Genomic DNA, 27838 nt, shown 5'->3' with positions numbered 1-27838 from the left:
AACAAAATTGTTAGATTTATCATGCAAAACAATATGCCAAGATCAATCTTAAAAGAAAAACCAAAACGTAAAAAATACCTTTCTCAATTAATCCTTCAGACTCCATATAAAATACAAAAATTAGTATGTCAATAATCACATCAAGTACTAACTTGCTGATTGAGAAATAAAAAATCTTTTTGATTTCAAAATTAAGTAGCTTTAGGTAAAAGCATAGTATTTTCCACATATACTATCTTTCCATTTGCACAGAGTTCCAAGGCAAAGATTGCTTCTGGATTTATGAATTACCAGAGATGACCTGTGTGGCTCTCTTATCACAGGTGTTTAATTCTTCTTTCCTGATAGATTGTTAACTTCTTTGGGAGGTGGCATATGAATTGATTTCCATGGAATTGGATTATAAAAGGCTGGTTCTGGATAAGAAGTTCCACTGTAAAAACCTACAATCATTGAAAAATCAGAACAAAACAAAACAACTAAACTTCTTGAGAAAAATTACTTATTTTAAAATTCCTAGAAAATGTTAAACTGTCAAAAAAGCAAACTATCACTGACACACCAAGCTAATCTGAATACATTTAAAAAACTAACACTTTCAAATATAGCAATGTAGTAAAAGATGATTCTGAGAAGCCAAACAATATTGTTGAAACATATACAAAATTTAATGCTGAGAATGCAAATAATATTGTTAAAATCTATGCAAATAATAATACCTGTAAAGTTTTTACTATGGAATTAATTTCAGAACAAAAAATTCAATAAAATCTTCATTTTCTTAACCCTATCAAGGAAATGAGTTATTTGTGAACTACATTCCCCTTGTCAGAGACTAAGATTTACAAAAAAAAATATTTTGCTTATACAGCTAAAGTGAATCAAGATTTTTGTTTAGAACCAGGGAATTTTGATTTTCTGTTATTCAAATTAATATGATTTCACAGAATCAGTGCAATCTTTTTACTAATTAGAGAGCATCTTTTGATGAACATACTGTTTAAAACTTGTGATGCCTGACAATAATAACTATGTGAGGAAGAACATTCTGTAAATTATCTTCAAATCCTTTGGTCATTATAGGCACACAAATTCCTTTATTTCATAATTCATAAAAATGATAGGATAAAAAATAAAGACTTAAGGGAAGTACAGCATGCAGACAAATATGTTGCTTATTAGAATGAAGAGAAGGGATGGGGATAGGAAAATAAAAGAATGAAATGAATTCAAAATAATTTTCATATAATGTATGTAAATACACTATCATGTACATCCATAAGAATGGTATGTCCCATATTTGTATAGTTATATCAAAATGAATTCTACCTTCATGTATAAATAAGAGAACCAATAAAATAAAAAATAATTAAACTCATTTAAAAAGCAAAGTAATTTAATAAAATAGTCCATTGTTTTAGCAATTAATTTCTAGTCAATATGTATATTCCCATCTAATATCTTAGCTTTACTATCTAATCATTAGGTTAAAATCACTGCTTATTGACATTTTTTAAGCAAGAAAGAAAGAGATGGAGGCAGGGTGGCAGGGAGGAAGGTGGGGGTAGAAGGAGGAGGAGAAGGAGGAGGAAGAAGCCATCCTCAGTAGCTAAAATGGATTAATGGATATAATGAATGACCTCTATGACATATAAGAGAGGCCTAATCCTGACAGCAGGAATGTGTCTCTCAGACCATGGCAGCCCACTTTGACTGCATAATATGTCAACGCACACTTCACCAAGATAGTCAAAACAAAGTCTGGAATATGTTCCATTGTGTGAACAAAACAGAATGGGAGTATTTTTAATAATAAATCATTTAAACAAGTGAGGGAAGCTGTCATCAAGGTATGAGCTTTCAACATAAAGCACAAAGAAAAACATGCAATGCCATTTATCATCAGATCAAGCTTAAAGGCCAATTGGTTCTGTTTGATCATGTGCTATCTATATCCCACCCTGTACAAAGAATGTGCCAAAGACACTGGAAGCTCTGCGTTAGAGAAGGTTAGAAAAAGGGTAGGCAAGATGAACCATTAAAAACACCCTGAGTAAGGCTTTTTCATCCAAGAATGTAAGAGCACTAATAGGGATGCTAACAATTGAACCCAGGGCCGTATGCATATTAAGGACATGCTCTGTGACTGAACGACAACTTCATCCCTGAGAATTTCATTTATTTCCTAATGTTAGAAATCATTGCTTAAAAGTGTAAGTTTGAAGTTTTACAACCATTACATTTATATATCATTTATGGAGAATGAATAAATTCCTACCAACATAGTATAATTTTCTAAAAGATACTAATTTGAAAGAAAAATAAATTTTATAAGTTTCTATTTCTGTGAAAAAGAAACAAAATGTATAGAATTTGCTTCTGCAAACCATACTTATGTAAGCCACATAACATAAAAACTAACCTGTAAGTTTTCCATTGGCATAACCATCGCTCTTTACAGCTGGACTAGGTTTATTTTTTGCATTTTCCAACCATTCCTTAAACTTTTTATCTGCTATTTCCTTTTTCTCTTGTAATTCAGCTTGCCATTGTTTTTTTTTCCTTAAAATGACAAGACCAAAGCATTTCCAAGGATATTCTATAACTAAACATTCCATTCAAATTCTACTGAGTCTTTTCTCCCAGTTGCTTCCTCTCTCAATGGCTTACTGGCCACAATATTGAATTATATTTCTATAATTTGAGAATAAAATTGAACATGATCAGGGATGTGATATTAATGTGTCTTCCTCTAAACAATTTAAGATATCAAACCCAAGAAAAAGAAAGCAATCCACCTTCCTTTTAAAGTAATTTATGATACAGTAATATGACTAGATAAAAGTATATTGAAAAATAGTTAAAACAACTTACAACAATTTTGAATACGACTGAAAAATATATAGGCTTATTGAAATTACTCAATGTAAGAAAACCAAAAATACATATTCATTTTGAAGCTTAAAGACAGCATAATCTAAGTAAAGATATTTTCATATCTTTATGCTATGATACAGTCAATTTTCTAATCATATAGTTGTTTCTAAAATATACTTGGCACCTATGAAGACTAAAAACACATATTCTAACTGGCTGCTTTAATAAAAATATATTTTCTTTCTTTTTCTTCTCACATCCTTCAGCAATTTTTTTCTTTAACCATTCTTGATATTTTTCTTTGGCTTTTTCTTGCAAATGTTCTTTCCCTAGTTCTTTCATTGCTTTCTCCTCCATTTCTTTATTCATTTTTTGTTCTCTTTCTTTTCTTTTTTTAAATAAAAATAGAAATTTTAATTTAAATACCTGTAATTATTCTCACATAAGGAAAGATCGTTATGTGCAATAATTTTCTAAACTTCTATTATTCTTAAAATAAGTGGTGTAACAGTGGTTGCCACAATATAGTTTATGAGAATATATAACATACTGCAATTACCTGTTCAATGTCAATAACAGGTAGTTACTGATTGACTGTAAGTTTCATTAGGACACTGACAAAGATCTTGCTCACCAATGTATACCTGCGACTGGGATAGTGCTGAGTAAATAATAGGTGCTCCATAAATATTCTTTAAATAAATTAGTGAATAAATATTACTATCTGTTAGACTGCTGAATCCTAGTATTTTAATGGATGTTTACCCTCATGTATATAAACATTTCCTAGATAGACAACTTGTCAATACAAATACTAGGATAAGTATTCACCAAATGTGAGTTACAGAGTTCAAATGAATAGTGCCTGCTGAAGATTGCATATAAGGACATAATAGGGCAAATCTTTAGGTATACTGTTTTATATAGATCAGAGGCTTGCAAACAAGGCTAAATGTCAAATTCGGCCCACAGGCCATCTGTATTTGTAAACAACATTTTATATAAGTATGGCCAACTCATTTCTCTTATATATTTGCATATGGTTTCTTTTATTCTACAAAAGCAAAGTTGAATAGTTCACACAGAGACTGCATGGCAGAAAACCTGAGATGTTTAAGATCTGGCCCTTTTCAGAAAAAAAAAATAATTTTTGACATAGACTATAACTCAGTGATAACCATCAGACTGTACTTAAATTATAAATAAATAATGGCATGGATTGTTCTCTTTATCAAAGTTTTAGAAATTAATCTGAAAGGTATAAAAGGAATATGGAATATATATATATATGTCAGTTTTCATGGAGCAAAGAAAGATGATCCAAAAAGAGAATTTCCTTCCCTGAAAGTATTTTGTAAAATACTGTAATATAAATTAACACCCAATTAACAAACATCAGTTACATACAATATATGTCCTGTTCAGTGCTGAGCGGCAAAAGCAAGTCTTGAAAATCAGGGCTTGCACAATTCCTCAAGTTGATACATTTCTTTCTTGCTGTGCAGCCATTAGCTGTGAAAAGGAATCTTTTCATAACAAAACCTCAATAGACAATGGAACAATAATGGGTTTTAATTACTCCTCACTGGCAGAAAATCTACAAACTGAAAATGGTCTTGGAATATATCTCTCTTAATATATGTGATGTATGACTCTCCTGCCTAACCTCCCCAACAAGAAATCATCCAGTCCCTACAATGTTTTCAATGACAGAAACTAACACTTCATTGGTATCTATACCTCACACTATTCTCTGTACTTTATTATACATATGGACCATTACTTAATTCTTACAATCCCAGTAAACGGTAGCTACTATTATTATCCTATTTTCAAAGGAGGAAAGGAAGGCACAAGAGGGTAAGTAATTTGTCTAAGATCACACAGTAAGTAGTAGATCACTATAGACCACAAAGACTTCTACATGGAAGAATGCTAAAAAGAATGTTATGCCAAAAAATTTAAATCAAAGTGAAATGTCAAAACTCCTTAAAACATACTACTTCTCAAAATTAATTCAAGAAGAAATAGTATCTGGATAACCATTTATTATAAAACAATTCAAAATTTACCACAAAGTACTCTAGCTTCTGATAGCTTCATTGGTAGTTTGCAATGTACATTTAAGGAAGAAATAATAACAAATGACTACACAAATTAATTTTATGTTACAACATAATATCAGAAACAAGGCAAAATAACTGCTCTATAGCCCAAAATGTAAAATAATTAGAAATACATGTAACAAATGATGCATAATACCATCATTAAAACTAAATAAAACTGATGAGAAATAAGACAAATAAATTGAAAGAAAAAACATATTCATAGAATTTAAATTTGATATTACTAAGAGTCATTTTCTCCAAAATGATCTACACATTTAACAAAATTCCAATAGTGCCAGGCACTATTCAAGCAGGCATAATTAGCAAATCTCAGAATCAGATGCTGAATTACATATAGAAAGGTGCAAAAAAATAAAATAAGTTTGGAAAAGAAGATAAAAGTTGATTTAAATTATCTATTTTTTAAAAACTATAAGTTCAAGAATTATAGAGCTGTAGTAACAAGTTATTACTGCTGACACAGGATATAAATCAATAGAAGAGAATAGAATTCAGAAATAGATCTATGTATGTGTGTGTGTATGTGTGTGTTTGTGTGTGTGTGTGTGTATGGTCAATTGATTTTAAACAATGTGCCAAGGTAGTTTGATAGGGAAAGGATTATCTATTCAATTAACAGTGGAACAATTGAATATATATATAAAAATGAATGAATCCCAACATTTAACTCAACCAAATATTAAAATGAACTCAAAATAAACCTACAGGTAAAGCTGAAGTTATAACTTCTAGAAGAAAACAATAAATAATTTATACTCTTGAACTACACAATGTTTCTTAAATAAAGACATACAGACCATAACCATAAAAGAAAAAAATAAAATATGGAATATTGTCAAAATTTAAAACTTGTGCTCTTTAAGTTGGGCACAGAGGTGTGTGTCTATAATCCCAGTGAATAGGGAGGCTGAAGCAGGAGGATCAAAAGTTCAAGGCCAGCCTCAGCAATTTAGGGAGGCCCTACAAAATTTAGCAAGATTGTGTCTCAAAAAAAGGATGGGGATATATCTAAGTGGTAAAGTCTACATGGGTTAAATCCCCATAGAAGGAAGAATGGAAGGAAGATCATTCTGCTCTTTAAGATATATTATTGAAAAAAATTAAATGGGCCATGAGTGATGGCACACACCTGTAATCCCAATGACTCAGCAGACTGAGAAAGGAGGATCTCAATTTCAAAGTCAGCCTCAGAAACTTAGCAAGGCCCTCCTAAGCCACTTAGTAAGACCCTGTCTCAAAACAAAAAAGAAAAAGCTGGCTGGATATGTGACTCAGTAGGTAAACATCCCTGAATTTAGTCCTTGGCAAAAAAAATTAAATGGGAGGAAATATTTGCAATGCATTGATCTGACATTGGACTTGTGGTCTGAATATATAAAGAATTCTAGGACTGGGGATTAGCTCATTGGTAGGTGCTAGACTAGCCTGAGTGAGGCCCTGAGTTCAATCTCCAGCACCACATTAAAAAAAGAAACGAAAAAGTGAAGAGAAATGTACAAAATTCACCCAGTGTCACATGTACCTATATTCCCAGCTACTTGGAAGGCTCAGTCAAGAGGATCACCTGACAAGCCCAGGAATTTGAGGCCAACCAGGGTAACAAAGTGATACCACCAAGATCCCCATCTCAAAAAAAAAAAAGAAAGAAAGAATAATTCCTACATGTCTTTTGATGGAGGAGAGGAGGCTTGTTGAGGACTGAACCCAGAGCCTGCTAAGCATGCTCTCTGCCACTAAGTTTTACTCAACCGTGAATTCTTACAGATTCTTAAATGTTAAGAAGAAGTCATATAGCCCCTTCAGAAAATGGGCAAAAGACTTAAACCGATACAAAACAAATCCAAAAGAAGCTAACAACATATGTAGTTCAGTTGTAGAGTGCTTGCCTACCATGGTCAATAAGTATAATAAACTGAATTGTGTCCCTTCAACTCCTATGTTGAAGGCCTATCTCCCAGTGTGAGGAGATAAAGCCTTCCAAGAGTTAATAAAACTTAAATGAGGTCTTCGTCCAATAAGACTGATGTTTTTTAAAGAGGAAAATACACTAAAGATATGTGTGCACAGAGAAAAACCAAAAGACAACCCATCTGCATGCAAGAGATCTAAAGAGAATCCAAACCTGCAGACACCTCCATCTTGATTTCCAGTCTCTGGGATGTGAGAAAATTTTCGGTTGTTAATACCACCGAAGTCTGTGGTATTTGGTTATGGCATCCCTGAAAGACTTATATAATGAGCTTATAAAAAGATTCAAAACAGCATTAGATCTCAGGGAAATGAAAATTAAAACAATGGTATATACTATACACACTGGAAGAACTAAAATGAAAGACTGAAAATATAAGGTTTGCCAAAGTTGTAAAATATTTGGAACTTTCATAAATAGTCATGGGAATATAAATTGGTATAAGCACCTTAGAAAATACTTTCACAATTTCTTGTAAACACATTCTTACCGCATAGCCCAACAATTCAGCTCCTAAACATTTACCCAAAACAAATGAAAACAATGTCTACAAAAGACTTGTATATATATGGTCATAGAATTTTATTCATAATATCTCCTAATGGAAAACAATCCACTGACCATCAACAATTCAATGGATAAACAATTTGTGCTATTTCATTGGAGACTACTAATCAATAAAAATGAATCAACAATATATCAAATATCAGGATATATTTAAAAACAAAAGAAGTTCAACAAAAAGAAGTTCAAAACATTCTTTCATTCTGCGTTTAAGAAAGTATGGAAAGCACAATCTTATATACAGAATAGAAAGATTACCAGGATATTTGGAGCTGGGGCTGGGTATTGGAAGGGAATGGGGGTTGGATGCGAAGGGAACTTTCCGGAGTAAGGAAAACATTCTATTATCTTGACTCTGGTGCATATTAATTATACAGGTACATATATCTGTCAAACTCATAAACTTAAATAAGATGTATTTTATTGCACAGCAGGCAGTCAGAATAGTCACTGCTACTGAGAAAGCAGTCAGCCATTAAGTGGCTTTGGATTTTCTAGCACACTGGTTCTATATCACAGAGGACAATAATTGATCTTCCTTTTCTAAAATGGTGCCCTGAAAGAACATTTGTTTCTTAAAAGTGAAAGAAATAAACAACTGGCTACTTAAAGTTTTTGACTTTCTATTTTAATTCCTCTAATAGGGCCTACTTGGCACATAGAAAAAGCTAAGTAAACATTTGTTGAATGCATGAATGATACACTGATAACAGTGTTATGAATCATACACCTTGTTGATTTGAATTAAGTCTTTCAAATAAAATATCAGTGTGTTTTGAGAATTTAAAACAATTTTATTTTGAAATAACTTTTAAAACACTGAAAGTAGAGGCCTTTTTCAAAATTTGTATTAATGTCTAAAAAATTAATTTGGAAAATAAATTAGCATAACAACACAAATATTAAGTGTACTCAATGAGATAAACCAATTGTTTTAAAAAGATTTCACAATTTACAGTCATATTAGAAGAAAGCAATCTTACTAATGTATACTTAAATTCTTTTTGTCTGATTTTTTGATAAAACACAGTGAAAATGACTTAGAGAAAATAGCACCCCAATATACAACTAAAATGAAGCTGGAGGCAGCAGAGGACCACACACCATAAAATGTAAACAGAAAGCTAGATGGCAGACAGGAAGAGAAGAACCAGGAGAGCATTCTTTACAAATACAAGTAAATGTAACTAAGGCTGAATAAAAAATCTGATAGTTTTTAAGAAAAAATAAGGAGGGATCGATTATTCTTTAACTTGCACAAGAATGCTGAAGAATAGGTAAATTAATTTTTCAGGGTTCATCTCTGAATCATTTTCTGCCTTATTGAATCTTGCTTTCAATAATTAGTGATTTATGTTATGGCAAGCCACTTACTCCAAAACAATTTTTACCTCAAAAATAATTGGATTAGGTCTACTACAACTAACTAAAACAGTGAATATATATCATATATCCCTCAGCAGTATCTTACATTCTTAGAAAAACAACAATTATGTTTGATTGGCATGGTAAAATTAGCTGAATGAATTTAGAAGATAAGAGAAGCTTCAGAGGAGAGAGCACACCATACATGGAGCACTATTTTCATATAAACTTCAAAAAGGTGTCAACCAAAATTTTGTAATGGTCATATAGACTTATTTTGATTGTGACATTTATTCAAAGTACTCTTTTGGGGATGAAGTAAACAAACACAATCCATAGTAATTGATTTCTAAACAAACATTATCCAAGTAAGAATCAAATACTCTTATGGTTATAATACACACACACACACACACACACACACACACACACACACCTCTCTAACCAATTTCCTTCTTCTAATGCCAGGATACTGAAGGTTATGTTATCTTCAACTTACTGAAATTATTTGATACTCATAATAATATCACTTGGCATCAGATTCAACAATAGGTAAGGACAAAAACTATAATTAAAAATTTAAAACATTGTCCTATAATTTGAACATTTATCTAAATTCATAGTTATATTTTAATAATAAAATCAATATCATTCTAAACTTACAAAATCACAATAAAAAACAAAGTTATAGCAGAATAATTTTTTTCTAAATGGGGATTGGGGGGCAGTATTAGGGATTCCACTCAAGCCCTCATGCATGCTAGATAAGTAGTCTATCACAGAGCTATGCCCTCCCCTAGACCTTTTTTAATTTCATTTTGAGTCAGGGTCTCAGAAAATTGCCCAGACTGGCCTCAATTTTGTGATTCACCCATCTCAGCTTCTAAAGTAGTTGGAGTCAATAGGCATGTGCCACCATGCCCAGCTATTTTAAAATTTCTAATGTGTCAGCTTGGGGTTGTGTCTCAGTGGTGGAGCACTTGCCTTGTACATGTGAGGCACTGGGTTCGATCCTCAGCACCATATAAAAATAAATAATCAAAATAAACACCTTTTTAAAAAATTTCTAATGTGTGATTCAACATAAGAATGTATTAAAATTGAAAGTAAGGATATGAAGGATAGCTCTATGGTTGCATGCTAGCCTAACATGCTTAAGGCCATGGGTTCAATTAACACCATAAATTAAAAAGTAATAATAATAATAATAACAACAACAACAACAACAATAAAATTGAAAGAAAGAATAGGAATACAGCTCAGTGGTAAAACCCAGAATGAGAGAAACCCTAGGTTTGAGCCCCGGCACTGCAAAAAGAAAAATAAAAAAAGAAAATTCAGGATCCAACATGGCGGCCGGCGAGGAAACAGCACTCTCAATATCTCCACATTAACGGGATCAGAAACACTCATTAAAACAGCTACATTCTACCTACTGAGGATCATCTAGCAAAATTCCGTTGAAAGAAGACCTGCCGAGAATTAGTAAGTTTATTAGACGTGACAGTTTGCCCCAGACAAGTGAAACTTGACCGGCGGGCGCAGAGTCCAATCCCGCGGCCACCGGCCGCTTCTGCAAGCGGCAGGCGGCCCAGAGCAGTGCGGCAGACGGGTCCCCGCCCGGCCAGCAGACAGCTTCCGCCATCCCGGCTACCCTGGCGGCCCCGCTCTTGCCCTGCAAACAGCCACCCCGCCCGCCTGGTTCTTAGCCACGCGGCTGCAGCCACCCGGCTTTACAAGCGGCCCCCGGCAGCCCCGCTCGGCGAGAAGGGTCCCCGCCTGGCCGGCAGACAGCTCCCGCCATTCCCCTCTGGCTCTGCAAACAGCCACCCCGCCCGCCTGGTTCTTAGCCATGAGGCTGCAGCCGCCCGGCTTTACAAGCGCCGCCGGCGGCCCTACTCGGCGAGAAGGGTCCCTGCCCGGCCGACAGACAGCTTCCGCCATTCCCCTCTGGCTCTGCAAACAGCCACCCCGCCCGCCTGGTTCTTAGCCACGCGGCTGCAGCCACCCGGCTTTACAAGCGGCCCCCGGCAGCCCCGCTCGGCGAGAAGGGTCCCCGCCTGGCCGGCAGACAGCTCCCGCCATTCCCCTCTGGCTCTGCTAAGATAACAATGCAAAGATACAGCGCTACGGATTCTGCAGGCTCCCGCCAGCTGTGCAAATACTGTACTCAGAGCTGAATTCTGGGCTTGAGACGGGGAAGGAAGCCATCCAATTCGGTTCTCCACATCGGTCAGACCACAGAGGAAGCCAGCGGCCACCATCTTGGAGAGCTGACATCATCATCTCTGTTTTTTTTTTTTTTTTGACTGATCACAGCTCTTTCAGCTAAAGATCAGCGGGGAAAACTTAAGGGCCCCTCCCAGCTCTCCTGTGAGCGCAATAGCCAGACCGAGGGCGGCACGGGAGCCGGCGGGAGCCGCGGCTGCGGCGAGGGAGCCGGTAGCAGCCGGGGCAGCGGCACGGGAGCCGGCCGAAACCCCGCGGCGCGGGACTCCCAGCTACCGCTCCCACCAGTGCTGACAACTGAGGTCTCTTGCACCGACTCGCCTTGGCGTGGGACTCACGGCTACCGCTCCCACCAGTGCTGACAACTGAGGTCTCTTGCATCAGATACGGGGGCGTGGCTACCAGAAGGTAAGCAAATTTGCTGGGGGTTCTCAGCCCCAAGCTCTACAAACTTAGGGCCTGAGGGAGGCAAACAAGGAGAGTGTGCCCAGGCACTAATGAAACAGCTGCTCCACGCATGTGCAAGGTAGGCGGAACTGTGACCACCGACAAAACAGGCCCAGTGGACTGCCAGACACATCGCTCAGATTGGGGGAGGGGCAGAGCCGCCGGGTGCCTGCAAGTTACGCAGACCTGCGAATCACCAGCAGATCAGGCCCAGCAACTGCGGAGCGGCAGAGCCACCCCCGGGCCTGCAAGGTAGGCGCACTTGCCACACACCAGCAGGTCAGGCCCAACAAACTGCGGAGGGGCACAGCTGCCCCACGATCCTGCTAGGTAGGCAGTACCCTGACCACGAACAGAACAGGCTCAGAGGATGGCCAGACACATCGCCCGCCCCGGTTGGGGGAGGGGCAGAGCCGCCAGGCGCCTACAAGGTAGGCAAACCTGCGTCTCACCAGCATATCAGGCCCAGCAACCCGCGGAGCAGCAGAGCCACCCCCGGGCCTGCAAGGTAGGCGCACTTGCCACCCACCGGCAGGTTAGGCCCAGCAACTCTCGGAGGGACACAGCTGCTCCACGCACGTGCAAGGTAGGCGGAACCGTGACCACTGACAAAACAGGCCCAGTGGCCCGCTAGATACATCGCCCCAGTTGGGGGAGGGGCAGAGCCGCCACCAGCGTCTTTTAGGTAGACAGACCTGCAACCGACAGACAGAACAGGCCTAGTGGCCAGCGGAGGGACAAAGCCGCTGCTCACGCCTGCAAGATAGGTGGACCTGTGACCACCGAAAGAACAGGCCCATCGAAAGTACAGGCACAGCGTCCTCCCGGCGTGGTAGGCACATTGCCTCAATTGGAGGAGGGGCAGAACCACCGCCAAAGCCTGCGAGGGAGACTTTGCAGCTATACAAGAGAAATATAAATATATAGGGGGAAAAATCAATAACACAACAGTTTCACCAAGCAGAAAGAAACGCGATCAATATGAAAAGACAAGGAAAGAAAGGACCACAAGCAATGCAGGTCAACTCAACTTTAGAAGAGGTAATATCTGCATCAGATGGAATGTCAGATAAAGAATTCAGGATATACATGCTTCAGATGATCTGGAGTCTCAAGGAAGACATTAGATAGCAAAATCAGACAATGAAAGACCACTTCGACCACTTTGACAATAAATTACATAAACAAATCCAAGAAGCAAAAGATCAATTATACAGGGAGATAGAGGTTATAAAAAACAAACAAACAGAAATCCTGGAAATGCAGGAAACAATAAACCAACTTAAAAACTCAATTGAGAATACTACCAGCAGAGTAGAACACTTAGAAGATAGAATATCAGACAATGAAGACAAAGTATTTCAACTGGAGAAGAACATAGACAGCTCAGCAAAGCTGTTAAGAAACCATGAGCAGAACATTCAAGAAATATGGGATAACATAAAGAGACCAAACTTAAGAGTCATTGGGATACAGGAAGGTACTGAGGTCCAAACCAAAGGAATGAGCAATCTATTCAACGAAATAATATGAGAAAACTTCCCAGACTTGAAGAATGAGACAGAATCCCAAATCCTAGAAGCCTACAGGACGCCGAATGTGCAAAATCATAAGAGATCCACACCTAGACACATTATAATGAAGATGCCCAACATACAGAATAAGGAGAGAATTTTAAAAGCTACAAGAGAAAGGAAGCAGATTACATTTAGGGGTAAACCAATCAGGATAACAGCTGATCTTTCAACACAGACTCTGAAAGCTAGAAGATCCTGGAATAACATATTTCAAAAACTGAAAGAAAATGGGTTCCAACCAAGAATTGTGTACCAGCGAAATTAAGCTTCAGGATGGAAGATGAAATTAAAACCTTCCATGATAAACAAAAGTTAAAAGAATTTACAGCTAGAAAACCATCTCTTCAAAACATCCTCAGCAAAATATTACAGAAAGAGGAAATGGAAAATATCAATGAAAACCAACAGTGGGAGGTAGTACAGTAAAGGGGGGGGAATAATCAAAGAGAAAAAAAGCCATGTTTAGTAACATAAAAAAACAAATATGGCTGGAAGAACAACCCATATCTCAATAATAACCCTAAATGTTAATGGCTTAAACTCACCAATTAAGAGACACAGGCTAGTAGAATGGATCACAAAACAAGAACCAACAATATGCTGCCTTCAGGAGACGCATTTGATAGGAAAAGACATACATAGACTGAAGGTGAAAGGTTGGGAAAAATCATATCACTCATATGGACTTCGGAAACAAGCATGAGTGTCCATACTCATATCAAATAAAATAGATTTCAAGCCAAAGTTAATCAAAAGGGATAAAGAGGGACACTACATACTTCTCAAGGGAACCATACACCAACAAGACATAACAATTATAAATATATATGCCCCAAACAATGGTGCAGCTATGTTCATCAAACAAACTCTTCTCAAGTTCAAGAGTCTAATAGACCACCATACAATAATCATGGGAGACTTCAACACACCTCTCTCACCACTGGACAGATCTTCCAAACAAAAGTTGAATAAGGAAACTATAGAGCTCAATAACACAATTAATAACCTAGACTTAATTGACATATATAGAATATACCACCCAACATCAAGCAGTTACACTTTTTTCTCAGCAGCACATGGATCCTTCTCAAAAATAGATCATATATTATGTCACAGGGCAACTCTTAGACAATACAAAGGAGTAGAGATAATACCATGTATCTTATCTGACCATAATGGAATGAAATTGAAAATTAACGATAAAAGAAGTAAGGAAAAATCATGCATCACTTGGAGAATGAACAAAAGGTTACTGAATGATCAATGGGTTATAGAGGACATCAAGGAGGAAATTAAAAAATTCCTAGAGATAAATGAAAACACAGACACAACATATCGGAATCTATGGGACAGATTGAAAGCAGTTCTAAGAGGAAAATTTATTGCTTGGAGTTCATTCCTTAGAAAAAGAAAAAACCAACAAATAAATGATCTAATACTTCAACTCAAAATTCTAGAAAAAGAAGAGCAAAACAACAGCAAAAGAAGTAGAAGACAAGAAATAATTAAAATCAGAGCTGAAATTAATGAAATCAAAACGAAAGAAACAATTGAAAAAATTGACAAAACTAAAAGTTGGTTCTTTGAAAAAATAAATAAAATCGACAGACCCTTAGCCACGCTAACGAAGAGAAGAAGAGAGAGAACTCAAATTACCAGCATACGGGATGAAAAAGGCAATATCACAACAGACACTTCAGAAATACAGAAGATTATCAGAAACTATTTTGAATCCTTATACTCCAATAAAATAGAAGATAGTGAAGGCATCGAAAAATTTCTTAAGTCATATGATTTGCCCAGATTGAGTCAGGAGGATATTGACAACCTAAACAGACCAATATCAATTGAGGAAATAGAAGATACCATCAAAAGATTACCAACTAAGAAAAGCCCAGGACCGGATGGGTATACAGCAGAGTTTTACAAAACCTTTAAAGAGGAACTAATACCAATACTTTTCAAGCTATTTCAGGAAATAGAAAAAGAGGGAGAACTTCCAAATTCATTCTATGAGGCCAACATCACCCTGATTCCTAAACCAGACAAAGACACTTCAAAGAAAGAAAACTACAGACCAATATCTCTAATGAACCTAGATGCAAAAATCCTCAATAAACTTCTGGCGAACCGGATACAAAAACATATCAAAAAAATTGTGCACCATGATCAGGTAGGATTTATCCCTGGGATGCAAGGCTGGTTCAATATACGGAAATCAATAAATGTTATTCACCACATCAATAGGCTTAAAAATAAGAACCATATGATCATCTCGATAGATGTGGAAAAAGCATTCGACAAAGTACAGCATCCCTTTATGTTCAAAACTCTAGAAAAAATAGGGATAACAGGAACATACCTCAATATTGTAAAAGCAATCTATGCCAAGCCTCAGGCTAGCATCATTCTGAATGGAGAAAAACTGAAGGCATTCCCTCTAAAATCTGGAACAAGACAGGGATGCCCTCTCTCACCACTTCTGTTCAACATAGTTCTCGAATCACTGGCCAGAGCAATTAGACAGACAAAAGAAATTAAAGGCATAAAAATAGGAAAAGAAGAACTCAAATTATCACTATTTGCAGATGACATGATTCTATACCTAGCAGACCCAAAAGGGTCTACAAAGAAACTATTAGAGCTAATAAATGAATTCAGCAAAGTGGCAGGCTATAAAATCAACATGCATAAATCAAAGGCATTCCTGTATATCAGCGACAAATCCTCTGAAATGGAAATGAGGACAACCACCCCATTCACAATATCCTCAAAAAAAATAAAATACTTGGGAATCAACCTAACAAAAGAGGTGAAAGACTTATACAATGAAAACTACAGAACCCTAAAGAGAGAAATAGAAGAAGATCTTAGAAGATGGAAAAATATACCCTGTTCATGGATAGGTAGAAGTAACATCATCAAAATGGCGATATTACCAAAAGTTCTCTATAGGTTTAATGCAATGCCAATCAAAATCCCAATGGCATTTCTTGTAGAAATAGAGAAAGCAATCATGAAATTCATATGGAAAAATAAAAGACCCAGAAGAGCAAAAACAATGCTAAGCAGGAAGTGTGAATCAGGCGGTATAGCTATACCAGACTTCAAACTATACTACAGAGCAATAGTAACAAAAACAGCATGGTACTGGTACCAAAACAGGCGGGTGGACCAATGGTACAGAATAGAGGACACAGAAACCAATCCACAAAACTACAACTATCTTATATTTGATAAAGGGGCTAAAAGCATGCAATGGAAGAAGGATAGCATCTTCAACAAATGGTGTTGGGAAAACTGGAAATCCATTTGCAACAAAATGAAACTGAATCCCCTTTCTCTCGCCATGCACAAAAGTTAACTCAAAGTGGATCAAGGAACTTGATATCAAATCAGAGACATGGCGTCTGATAGAAGAAAAAGTTGGCTATGATCTACATACTGTGGGGTCGGGCTCCAAATTCCTCAATAGGACACCCATAGCACAACAGTTAATAACTAGAATCAACAAATGGGACTTACTCAAACTAAAAAGTTTTTTTCTCAGCAAAAGAAACAATAAGAGAGGTAAATAGGGAGCCTACGTCCTGGGAACAAATCTTTACTCCTCACACTTCAGACAGAGCCCTAATATCCAGAATATACAAAGAACTAAAAAAATTAGACAATGAGATAATGAATAACCCAATCAACAAATGGGCCAAGGACCTGAACAGAAATTTCTCAGAGGAGGACATACAATCAATCAACAATTATATGAAAAAATGCTCACCATCTCTAGCAGTCAGAGAAATGCAAATCAAAACCACCCTAAGATACCATCTCACTCCAGTAAGATTGGCAGCCATTAGGAAGTCAAACAGCAACAAGTGCTGGCGAGGATGTGGGGAAAAGGGTACTCTTGTACATTGATGGTGGGACTGCAAATTGGTGCGGCCAATTTGGAAAGCAGTATGGAGATTTCTTGGAAAGCTCGGAATGGAACCACCATTTGATCCAGCTATTCCCCTACTCGGTCTATTCCCTAAAGACCTAAAAAGAGCACACTATAGGGACACTGCTACATCCATGTTCATAGCACCACAATTCACAATAGCAAGACTGTGGAACCAACCTAGATGCCCTTCAATAGACGAATGGATAAGAAAAATGTGGCATTTATACACAATGGAGTATTACTCTGCATTAAGAAATGACAAAATCATAGAATTTGGAAGGAAATGGATGGCATTAGAGCAGATTATGCTAAGTGAAGCTAGCCAATCCTTTAAAAACAAATGCCAAATGTCTTCTTTGATATAAGGAGAGTAGCTAAGAACAGAGTAGGGACAAAGAGCATGAGAAGAAGAGTAACATTAAACAGGGATGAGAGGTGGGAGGGAAAGGGAGAGAGAAGGGAAATTGCATGTAAATGGAAGGAGACCCTCAGGGGTATACAAAATTACATACAAGAGGAAGTGAGGGGAAAGGAGGAAAAATATAAGGGGGAGAAATGAATTACAGTAGAGGGGGTAGAGAGAGAAGAGGGGAGGGGAGGGGGGAGGGGGGATAGTAGAGGATAGGAAAGGCAGCAGAATACAACAGACACCAGAATGGCAATATGTAAATCAATGGTTGTGCAACTGATGTGATTCTGCAATCTGTATGTGGGGTAAAAATGGGAGCGCATATCCCACTTGAATCAAAGTGTGAAATATGATATATCAAGAACTATGTAATGTTTTGAATAACCTACAATAAAAATTAATTAAAAAAAATTGATTAGAAATGAAGTTTACTTAAAATTGTAAAAAGTCAAAAAACTTAAAGTCATGTATCTTAAGGATCATCTTGTTGCATATTTAAATACATCAAATGAAAGTGAAATTTAAAATAATGCAATCACAACTCAAAGTGTTTTAAATAACCTCGTTTACCTTGACATTAATTTCCTCATCTTATCATTTCAATTACATTTCCATTGCAAATAGCTCCACTTTGATGATTTGTGATCAATTTTATATTTATATTGTGATAACAAAAATTTGTGTTTTGATGACTAAATCATTTAACGCAATAATTTCACTACACAAATTTACATAATTGCTCTGACCAAAACATAATTGTACACACAGGTGGAGAAGAATGTATCTTTGAGGATAAACCTACTTGATTGTAATGCTATGGAACTGCAGTGGCTTCTAATTTATTTTGACTAATTAGGGAATAACATGTTATGCACTCCTATATGCACACACATATGCACACATGTGTAACACACAGAAGAGTCTATCTATGAATAACCAATTTATACAAATTCAAATTTATTAAATATATATTAGGTATGAATTACTGATGTAATTTGAACCTTTAGATATTTGTCACTGAAAGAAAAAAATTTAAGGTTCAGGTTCTCAGAACACTCAATCAATGGGTGTAACTGATTTTTAAAAGTTGTCTTAGTTGTGATATAATAAAAAACTATCATGATGAAATAGGATCTGAATAATTATATGTGAATAGTAATGTCTATGTACAGCTTTTAGCAACATAAAATGACTTTGAGGTTCCATGTTGAGATTAATCATCACAGAAGATAAAACCAAAAATACATTATGGAGGTTCAACTGATAATATTATTATGATTATTTTGTAATCTTATTTTATGCATGAAGTAAAAGTGTTTTAAAGAGAAAATTGCTTAAGTTTTGATGATTCTCTATGACACTTGATAAAAGAAAGGGATTTGATTTTATGTTAAGTAGATAAAAGTGGAGATGACATCTTTCTTGATACCTAGCTTCTAAACTAGCCCTAGATTTCATCACTACTTTCTAAATTAAAATATCAAATGAAAAAAAAAAGAAAATTCATTCACTCATTCAATTAACAAATGCTTACTATATGCAAAGAATTACAAACCTTGTAATGGATAAAAAAATAATATAGAAAAGAATTCTTGTTCTTAAGGATCTTAAAATTACAAGAAAAGCAAAGGGATGTACAAACTACAAAACAGCCATTTTTTTTTCTTTTTTATAAAACATACACAAAATACAATGCACCATAAGATAAAGTGCTATAAAAGTTAATACAAATTGAACAAAGATCCACAGGAAAGAATCTCTAACATGTGAACATCCAATCTGCATGTAAGAAGTAATCTGAGTTAGATTACAAATGGAAAATTAGAACAGAGGGTATGATGAGATTCCATCCTGATAAAATACCATATGTAAAAATTAGGAAATGAAAAGTAGTAAGAAGATAAGTATTCTCAAAGTTTCTCAAGAATACATACTCTTGAGGCTTGGGCAGTACAGCCAAAAGCTCAAGATTTCTAGGACATTTACTTGTATCTTAAAAATAATGTAAAAAAAATCAGTGCTCTCTTAGTATATACAAGTCCCTGGGTTTGATCATCAGCACTTTGAAATGTAAAATAAAAATAAAACTTACAGTCTCCTTCTTTATATACCTATGTTTGCTTTAACATAAAAAATATAACATTTTCCTCTGAAAAAAATTTCCAGTAAAACTAATACTCCAAGAAGATGGGGGGCAGCTGTGATTATCTTGTGTGAGCTCCCTAAATAATCCCAGTAAAAAGAATCTACATAGAATAAAGATAAAACAGATGGTATATGTGGCTGAAATGCTACTTTGGCTCAGGGAATAGAGTGGAGACTCTTTAACCAGTCAGTCTAGAGTTGGTAAAATCTCAGTCAGAAGACAGTACAGGTGTGGAACATGAAAAAAAAATTAAACATAAGGAATGACAGTCAGATCTATTCAGCAACGTTTAATCTGGCAGAGACATACAGGAAGGGTTTATTCATTTAACAAATATTCCTGGGTACCTCTAATGTGTGGTAATGGATAAGCTGTTGGAGAACGGAAAAAAAGAAGCAAAATTCCTGATCTTATAAGAACTTATATTCTAGTGTGGAGAAGTAAACAATAAAGTTGAAGGAAGTAATGAGACCATTCAGAAAATAAAATAGAAACAGCAATTATATATAGTAAAGGAAGGGATGTTTTGGAGCAACATAATAATTATTATTATTAAGTGGCTGAAGACACAGTAGAAGTAATAGAAATAAAGGAATAATAGGAAAAAGTCTATGAAGAGGAATGGGGCAAAGGTATTTTTTTTAGGTGTACACATTTGGAGTTGCCTGCTGATCTAATGGATAGAAATCCAAGACTCAAAAAATTCAAGTCTAAAGATTCAGACTTGGTGGGGCTGGCATTGTAGCTCTGGGGTAGAGCACTTGACTAGCACATGTGAGGTGCTGGGTTCCATCTTCAGCACCACATAAAAATAAATAAATACAATAAAGATATTGTGTCCATATACAACTAAAAATATTTTAAAAATATTTAGAATTGCTGAATTCAGGCAGACACTAGTAGAGTTCATGGGGACAGAAAAGAATAAAATTAGAGGGCATCCAGGCTCTGTAGTGCATGCCTTTAATCCCAGTGACTCAAGGGGACTAAGGCAGGAGGATAGCAAGTTAGAGACAGTCTCAGCAACTTAGTGAGACCCTGTTTCAAAACAAAATAAAAAGGGCAGAGATGTAGTTCAGTGGTAAAGCATGCCTGGGATCAATCCTTAGTACCAAAAAAAAAAAAAGAAGAGTAAGGGGCAAAGGGCAGAAGACAAGAGACTTGATAAATATTCATGAGGGTAGGGGTAAAAAACAAAAGCAAAACCCCAAAGAAGAAAGAACCTAAGAGAAATATAAGAAAAATATAGCTAAGGACTAATTGGAAGAAAGACTTTGAAAAGAGATGTTAGGATTTGTGTATGCATTTTTTTCCTTTTTACCTGTTCATTCTTTTTCTGAACCCATTCCTTGTGCTTTTCTTCAGCAATTATCTTTTTTTTCACGTTCTTCCATTTTTTTTCTTTTTTCTAGTTGTTGATTTAATTCCTGTGGATTTCATTTAAACAAAAGGCAATGTTTAAGGGAAGTTCCCAAATCACATATTTTTAAAAAGGTTGAGCTTAACCAAATTAAACAAGAATATAGTTTCCATTATACAATATATACCACTACTGATAATAACTTACTTAAGTAACTAGTCTACAATGAAAGAAAACATTAGTAAAAATATAAGCCATTTTTTAGAAATGCAAATAATTGCTTGGCAGCAAAACACTAGTTTCTTTTTTATTTATTTATTTATTTATTTATTTATTTATTTATTTTTATTTTTTTTTCATCTTCCATACATTTGATTCAAATGAATTATGCATTTCCATTTTTACCCCAAATACAGATTGCAGGATCACATCAGTTACACATTCACAATGTTTAAATAATACCATATTAGTGACTGTTGTCACTAATATATAATATATATTATATATATAATATATAATATTATAATAATATATATTATTATAATAATATAATAATAGTAGGGGATAGGAAAGTCAGCAGAATACAACAGTCACTAAAACACTAGTTTTTTAGACTAAATTTCAGCTAAATTACCCTCATTGAAATCAACTTTCCCTTACATAAATTTTGGCACCACTGTAAGCTATTCGCAGTAGCTCAAGAGAATTGCAACTTTTTTTTACAGTTATAAAAAGGTTCCAGATTCTTGCTGAAGCTACAGAATAGGAATTAAGGAATTCCTAAATTAAAATTTTAAATTAGAGTTACACCCAAGAAGAAATCTAAAGAAGGTATTCAGTTTTCCATAGAGAAAAAAAGAATCAGAGTTTTCTTCACAGATTTTATAACTACTGGGATATAAAACAAAACCAAATTCATACCTCAGATTATTTAACTGTCTTGCTGCCACCAGAATCTACATGTCTGGGCATTTCCTCAGAAGAAAGAATGTGGAAGGTACGGCCAAATAAAACTACAAGTTGAATGCTACCACTCTGTCACTCACCGACTAAATTATGGCTTTAGTTGAGAAAGCTATTCAAACTAGACTTCTCTAGGACTCTACAATCATAATTACTTGTTAGTTTTCTTTCTTCCTTAGATACTAATAATCAGATACATTTATGAATCTTCCATTGTTCTCCCTTTCTCCTTCCCATCTTTCCTTTCTCTCCAAATACTTACCTCCACGGGCAATTTTCCAACTCTCAGGTTAATTCCAGGGTCTTAAATGAAGATAAAACTTTATACCAAGAACATATTTTTTTTGCATTTTAGAATGACTAATCAAAAGATACTTGTTTACCATGACTTCTGATCTTAAAATTCCACTGCAAAGAAAATAGTTGCCCTATCTCACTTAGAAAATCTTCAAACTTAGAATTCCATATCCCACAAAACAAATATCCACCTTGATAGAATTATTCACTACCTCATAGCTGTTATTCCTTCATTACTCACTCAATACACTCTAATTGAGTGCCTGCTATTGATCTAACAAGAACTGTGCATGTACACACACACACACACACACACACACAAAGAAAGATGAAATCTTAGAAGTCTCTCATCTAATATTTTCTCTATATACCAAAGAATAAAGTGCTACACTGTGAGTTACTGGGTATAAAAAAAGGAGTTTGGAGAAAAGAACAAAAAGGGAAGACAAAGAGAAATGGTTTGAACCAGGATAGTCAGAAATGAGCAGTTTCTTAAAATAGTGAGAGAAGATGACTTTAAAAGAAGTGAAAGATGTGGGTGGGGATGACGATTAATTTAAAGTGTGGTACTAATTTCCTCTTTAGATAGAAAGAGGTTTTTTGAAGACAGTAAATTGAACACTATGATGAAGAATAAAAGTCAAAAGTGATGATTTAGAGCTCTTATTAAAACTGAAGGCTGAGTTTGAAATGATCAGTACTATTCTGAGGGAGATTGACTAGAAGGTTCCGACAATATACCCTATAAGGGGAAGAAAGTCTGGACTTGTGCCAGAAAACAAGTAAAAGGAGAAACACACAGAGTGTGTGTGGGTGTGCAGATATGCATGTGTGTATGTATGTGTATATACATGTGTATAAATTTACATATAGTAAAAGGCTAGATATAAATCTGACAACTATACATTCAAAATTTTCCAAACCAGTTCTAAATTTTCTTTTAAAGAAAAGTTTTAGTGTATGATTAAGCATGATTGATTATATTTATATACTTTTTAACAGTCTTCAAGTAACTCAAAAGGGGGACAATTAGAATGTTGCATTACTATTTTATGAATACCAAATTTTAGTTAATGTTGATATAGGTGATAATAAAGAAAAGATCCAAAAGTACCTAGAAAATGCTACCACTGACCTGAATAGTACTGTATTCTTATAATGTCTAGTTAAGTATTTGCCTACCCAGAATATACATCACATTCTCATACACTACCCTCTCTTCCAAGGCTAGCTACTCTTAGAATTTCCCATGCTGAATGGCTCCATCTATTCACCACTGAGGCAGGCCTCCTCCAGGATACAGCAGGAGTCTTCTTTCCAAAAGACCCTGTGTGTTCTTCTGGCACACCACTGAATTTCAAGAGGATTATAGCTATTTTCTTTTAGAATAAACATTTGGTAATGGAAAACAAAAGTCCAAAGAGGGTCCTAAACATGCATCATTATTTCAATACACTTTGCCTATTTTCAAATGATTTTTTACTATTGAAGGTAACAAAAACAAAAACAAAAAACAAACTGACAATTTTGAGTTTCACCAACTCTATATCCTACCCTATTCCTTCCTTAATGGCTGATAAATTAAATAGCTGAAGATCAAATGGTGAGGTTAAAAAATAACAGGAAAAAAAGTACCTGGACTAGTCACAATATAAATAATTTTTATAATTTTGAACAGATTACATTAAAATGTTAAGTCAAATGTTAAAAATTAGAATTAGCCAAAGACCACAGAGAACTTAGAAGAATTAAAGAATTATTTTAAATAATAAAAATGTAAATATATTTAATAACCTACAAAACCAATATGCTAGCTTGCATAATGTCAATGTTAATTTTCAGTGTTTACCATGTTTATCATTTCAACATTATTACACATGTATAACATTTTTAATAGGGTAACTGTAAAGGGTTAAAACAATTTTTTAACTCAATCTCACAGAGATGTCTAAAACAAATTTAAATGTCTGTTACTGAAAACAAATTCATGAATGAAATGAGCTTTTTAATGATTCAACTATCCTTTAAGTTTTCCTTTAAATGGGGCATGGTGGCACTTGCCAGTAATCCCAGCAGTTTGAGAGGCTGAGGCAGGAGGATTACTAGTTCAAAGCAATCAGCAACTTAGTGAGACCCTGTTTCTAAATAAACTACAAAAAAGGACTGGAGATGTGACTCAGTGGTTAAGTACCTCTGCGTGGTACTGAAAAAAAATTTCCTTTAAATGTTAAAGGAAGAAAATAAAAAAGCAAGAATAAGTTCAAAAAGCAAATACTAAGTCTGATCTATTTGTTTCTAAAATGTTTCTTAATAAAAAGCACATAAATTGGAAATCTAAAGAACTTAATACCAGTTCCAGCTCTGCCACTAACCGAAACCTTGGCAAAGTTACTTCTCTCGCCTTCATGCTTCTTAGCTTTATAAGGATCTGAAATAAACAATTCCTTAAGGTCAAAAATCTGTGCTTCTAATGACATGGTTTGTAAGCAAATTAGGGAATAGAAAAATAAGGGAAAGCATGACTTAGGAAATAAAGAGAAAGACATGAAAATCCAAATAGATTTTGGCTGAAATTTGTGATGATAAGCCATCTTCTAATTCTGCATTGTTTTCTACCAATATCATCAGTCCCCCAACACCAAATGTCCCTCATATATCCTGCAAAGCAAACTGATCCTACTTCCAATGAAAGTACCTCCAATTTACACTTTCTGGATGACAGAAGTTAAATATTATTTCTGCAGAAAGCTATAATAGTTTTAGGCAGTATTCTTTAAAAGAAAAAAAAATAAATAAAGTTTTCACTCAAAAGAAATAAAATATAAAGACCATAATAGCTCAAAATAAGCTAACAAGTCATTGAGTACATGATCCGTATGTTATGGTTGATAGGTACAATTCCTTGGCATAACTAAAAGGCAAGGTTCATTCAAAAATATTGTAAATTGCTTCAAAGTTAAGTAATGAAGTAGTCATAAGAAATGTCAAATTACTAAAAACATGAAAAGGCTTTAATACATACAAATAATTATACCCTGCTATATGCTTAATGGTCGTGGTAAGGGCTTTATATTTATTATTTTAATCTGTTCTTGAAACAAATTTTCAGGGTAGTTATTATATACTTTCATATGTAATAACTAACTCGTATTGAATTCTTAATATATAGTAGGCCATATCCATATCCTATTCATTTAGACCTCATAATAACAATGAAAGGTAAATATTATTCTCCCCCTTTCACTGATAGTGATTCTCCTTACAAGTGACTTCTATAGTAGCTAGAAAAAAATGCAAATGAACTGTGCTTTACCACTAACTTACTCTACCAGTGTTTTCCAAGTTGTAAGTCTAAAATCAATTTAAAAGATTATAATTGACTTTCATAAAAATGAATACCATGTTTTGAATAAATTAAGATACTTTTTCAAATATATATGTATATACATCTATGTATAGGTTTATAGTTATGTTCAACATGAAAAAAAATAGATTTCTCACTGTGAACAAATATTTTTCAAAAACACTACCCAAGGACTGATGAACAGTGGTAGAACCCTTGCCTAGCATGTGCAGGGCTCTGGGTTTGATCTCTAGCAGTCTAAGAAAAAAAAAGAAGCAGGAAAAATAAAAGCCACACTAAATATTGGAACTAGTAATGTTAAAAGAACTAGTAATGTTAAAATCTAAAGTTGAGGTAAAGGGAAGAGACTGGGGTCTCAAAAATAAACATTAATTCTGAAAACAAATTTTAAAAAATCTTCTCCAAAGGCTATGACTAGCAATGATAGAAATGCCAATACCAATAAAAAACCAAATCAGCCATCTGTATACTTTGTTTCATTTAATCCTCACAAAAATCCCATGACAGGTACTATTTTTCCCACCTTGTCCAGATGGGGAAACTGAAGTATAAAATCTAAATAAATTGGCTAAGATCATCCAGCAAGTAAAAAGACTAGAACTAGAGCTTTTATTAAGCCTGGCTGAAACCAAACCACAAAGTCTTTTTCAAGCCCTGTGCTTGCTAAGAGGAAATAAATACTACTCTCACAGTGTACATTTCCAGGAATAAATTTGTATTCTAGAATACAAAGTATCATGTAAAAGGGAAATGCCAGAATATACTAATTTACACAATCATTTGAATCATTCCAAGTCTCCTGAACAGATGATTGCCTACCTGGTATAAACTCATCACAAAAATAAAAACGAATTTCAAAACCAATATGAAAAATTTCAAGGAAGATCATAAAGGGCAAAGAAAGTGCCAAAGCTTTAGTTCCCATGATTTTTTATAATAACATGGTTACTAACAGACTAGAATAAACTAAAATATCCAACCATAGTGTACCAGTTTACTATATTTTAAAACACATTAATACATTTTAAATATACTTTAATAATAAGCAATCTTTTTCTTTTCTTTGCTTTTCTTTTTTTGTGGTGCTAGGGATTGAACCCAGAGCATTGTGCATGAGAGGCAAGCACTGTACCAAATGAGCTATATCCCCAGCCAATAATAAACAATCATTTTATAGTGATGTTGAAAAATATTTAATGAGGGACGAGGTAGAGCTCAGTGGTAACATGTTTTCCTAGCAAGCACAAAGCCTTGGGTTAGATCCCCAATGCAGCTCCAAAAAATACAAAAAAATTAAAATAACATGGAAATATATTAATAATATAACAGGCAAAAAAACAGATTGAAAAAGATTGAAACTATTTCACTAAAAACAAGAAGTATCTTTCACCATTTCTGTGATAAAAAGAAATCAGAGAGTGAGTCTGGATAGGGAGCTTAGGTGATGGCAAGTTACACAAATCTATTTACTCGACAGGGCACATGCTCTTTGGTAGGTAGAATAGATTCCTGTCTCTATTTCAATTTTTCTCTTCTTTCCTAGAACTTTTCCTGAGTATATAGTTGAATTTACCTAAGAGCAAAATTCTATTTTATGTCTCTCTAGATATACATTTGTACATAGCCCTCTGTATCCATGGGTTCTGCAACCATGGATTTAATCAAGCATAAATTGAAAATATGCCAAAAAATTGTGCCTATACTGAGCAGGGACACATTGTTTTCTTGTCATTATGCTGTGAGCAATTCAGTATAATAACTACTTAGGTAGTGTTCACATTGTATTAGGTGATATAAGTAATTAGAAAAGATTAAAAGTAGATAAGGAGATATATACATTAAATGCCTTTATATAGAAAGACTTGAGCATTGAGTATTTTGGAATCCAAGAAAGTCCTGGAATCAAACCTCTTGGACTCTTAAGATGACTGTTTTTATTTTTTTAAAAACTTACATAGAAGAAAGTTTAGAAGGCTATATTCCATAATTTTAACAAAGATTATTATTAGGTAGTGAAATTAAAAGAGCTTTTCATTTTCTTAATTATATTTAGCTATATTTTCTAAACGTTCTTCTAATAAATATACTGCTTCTACAATTAGATTTATTAAGATTAATATAGTAAACAAATACAAATAAATGCACACACATTGTTTTCAGGAACAATAAGATTAACATTTTAATTTACAAAAGCAACTACTC

General features: G+C 34.9%; 1 pseudogene; it reads right to left on the bottom strand.

Annotated features, from left to right (window-relative positions):
- Positions 1–201: 201 nt before the first annotated feature.
- Positions 202–27838, bottom strand: part of LOC143387431 (coiled-coil domain-containing protein 34-like) — a 33301-nt pseudogene continuing 5664 nt past the window's right edge.

The sequence above is a fragment of the Callospermophilus lateralis genome (assembly GCF_048772815.1).
Source record: "Callospermophilus lateralis isolate mCalLat2 chromosome 11 unlocalized genomic scaffold, mCalLat2.hap1 SUPER_11_unloc_2, whole genome shotgun sequence".
Lineage (NCBI taxonomy): Eukaryota > Metazoa > Chordata > Mammalia > Rodentia > Sciuridae > Callospermophilus > Callospermophilus lateralis.
The sequence above is the reverse complement of the archived record's forward strand: the minus strand, read 5'-3'. Positions and strand labels throughout refer to the sequence as shown.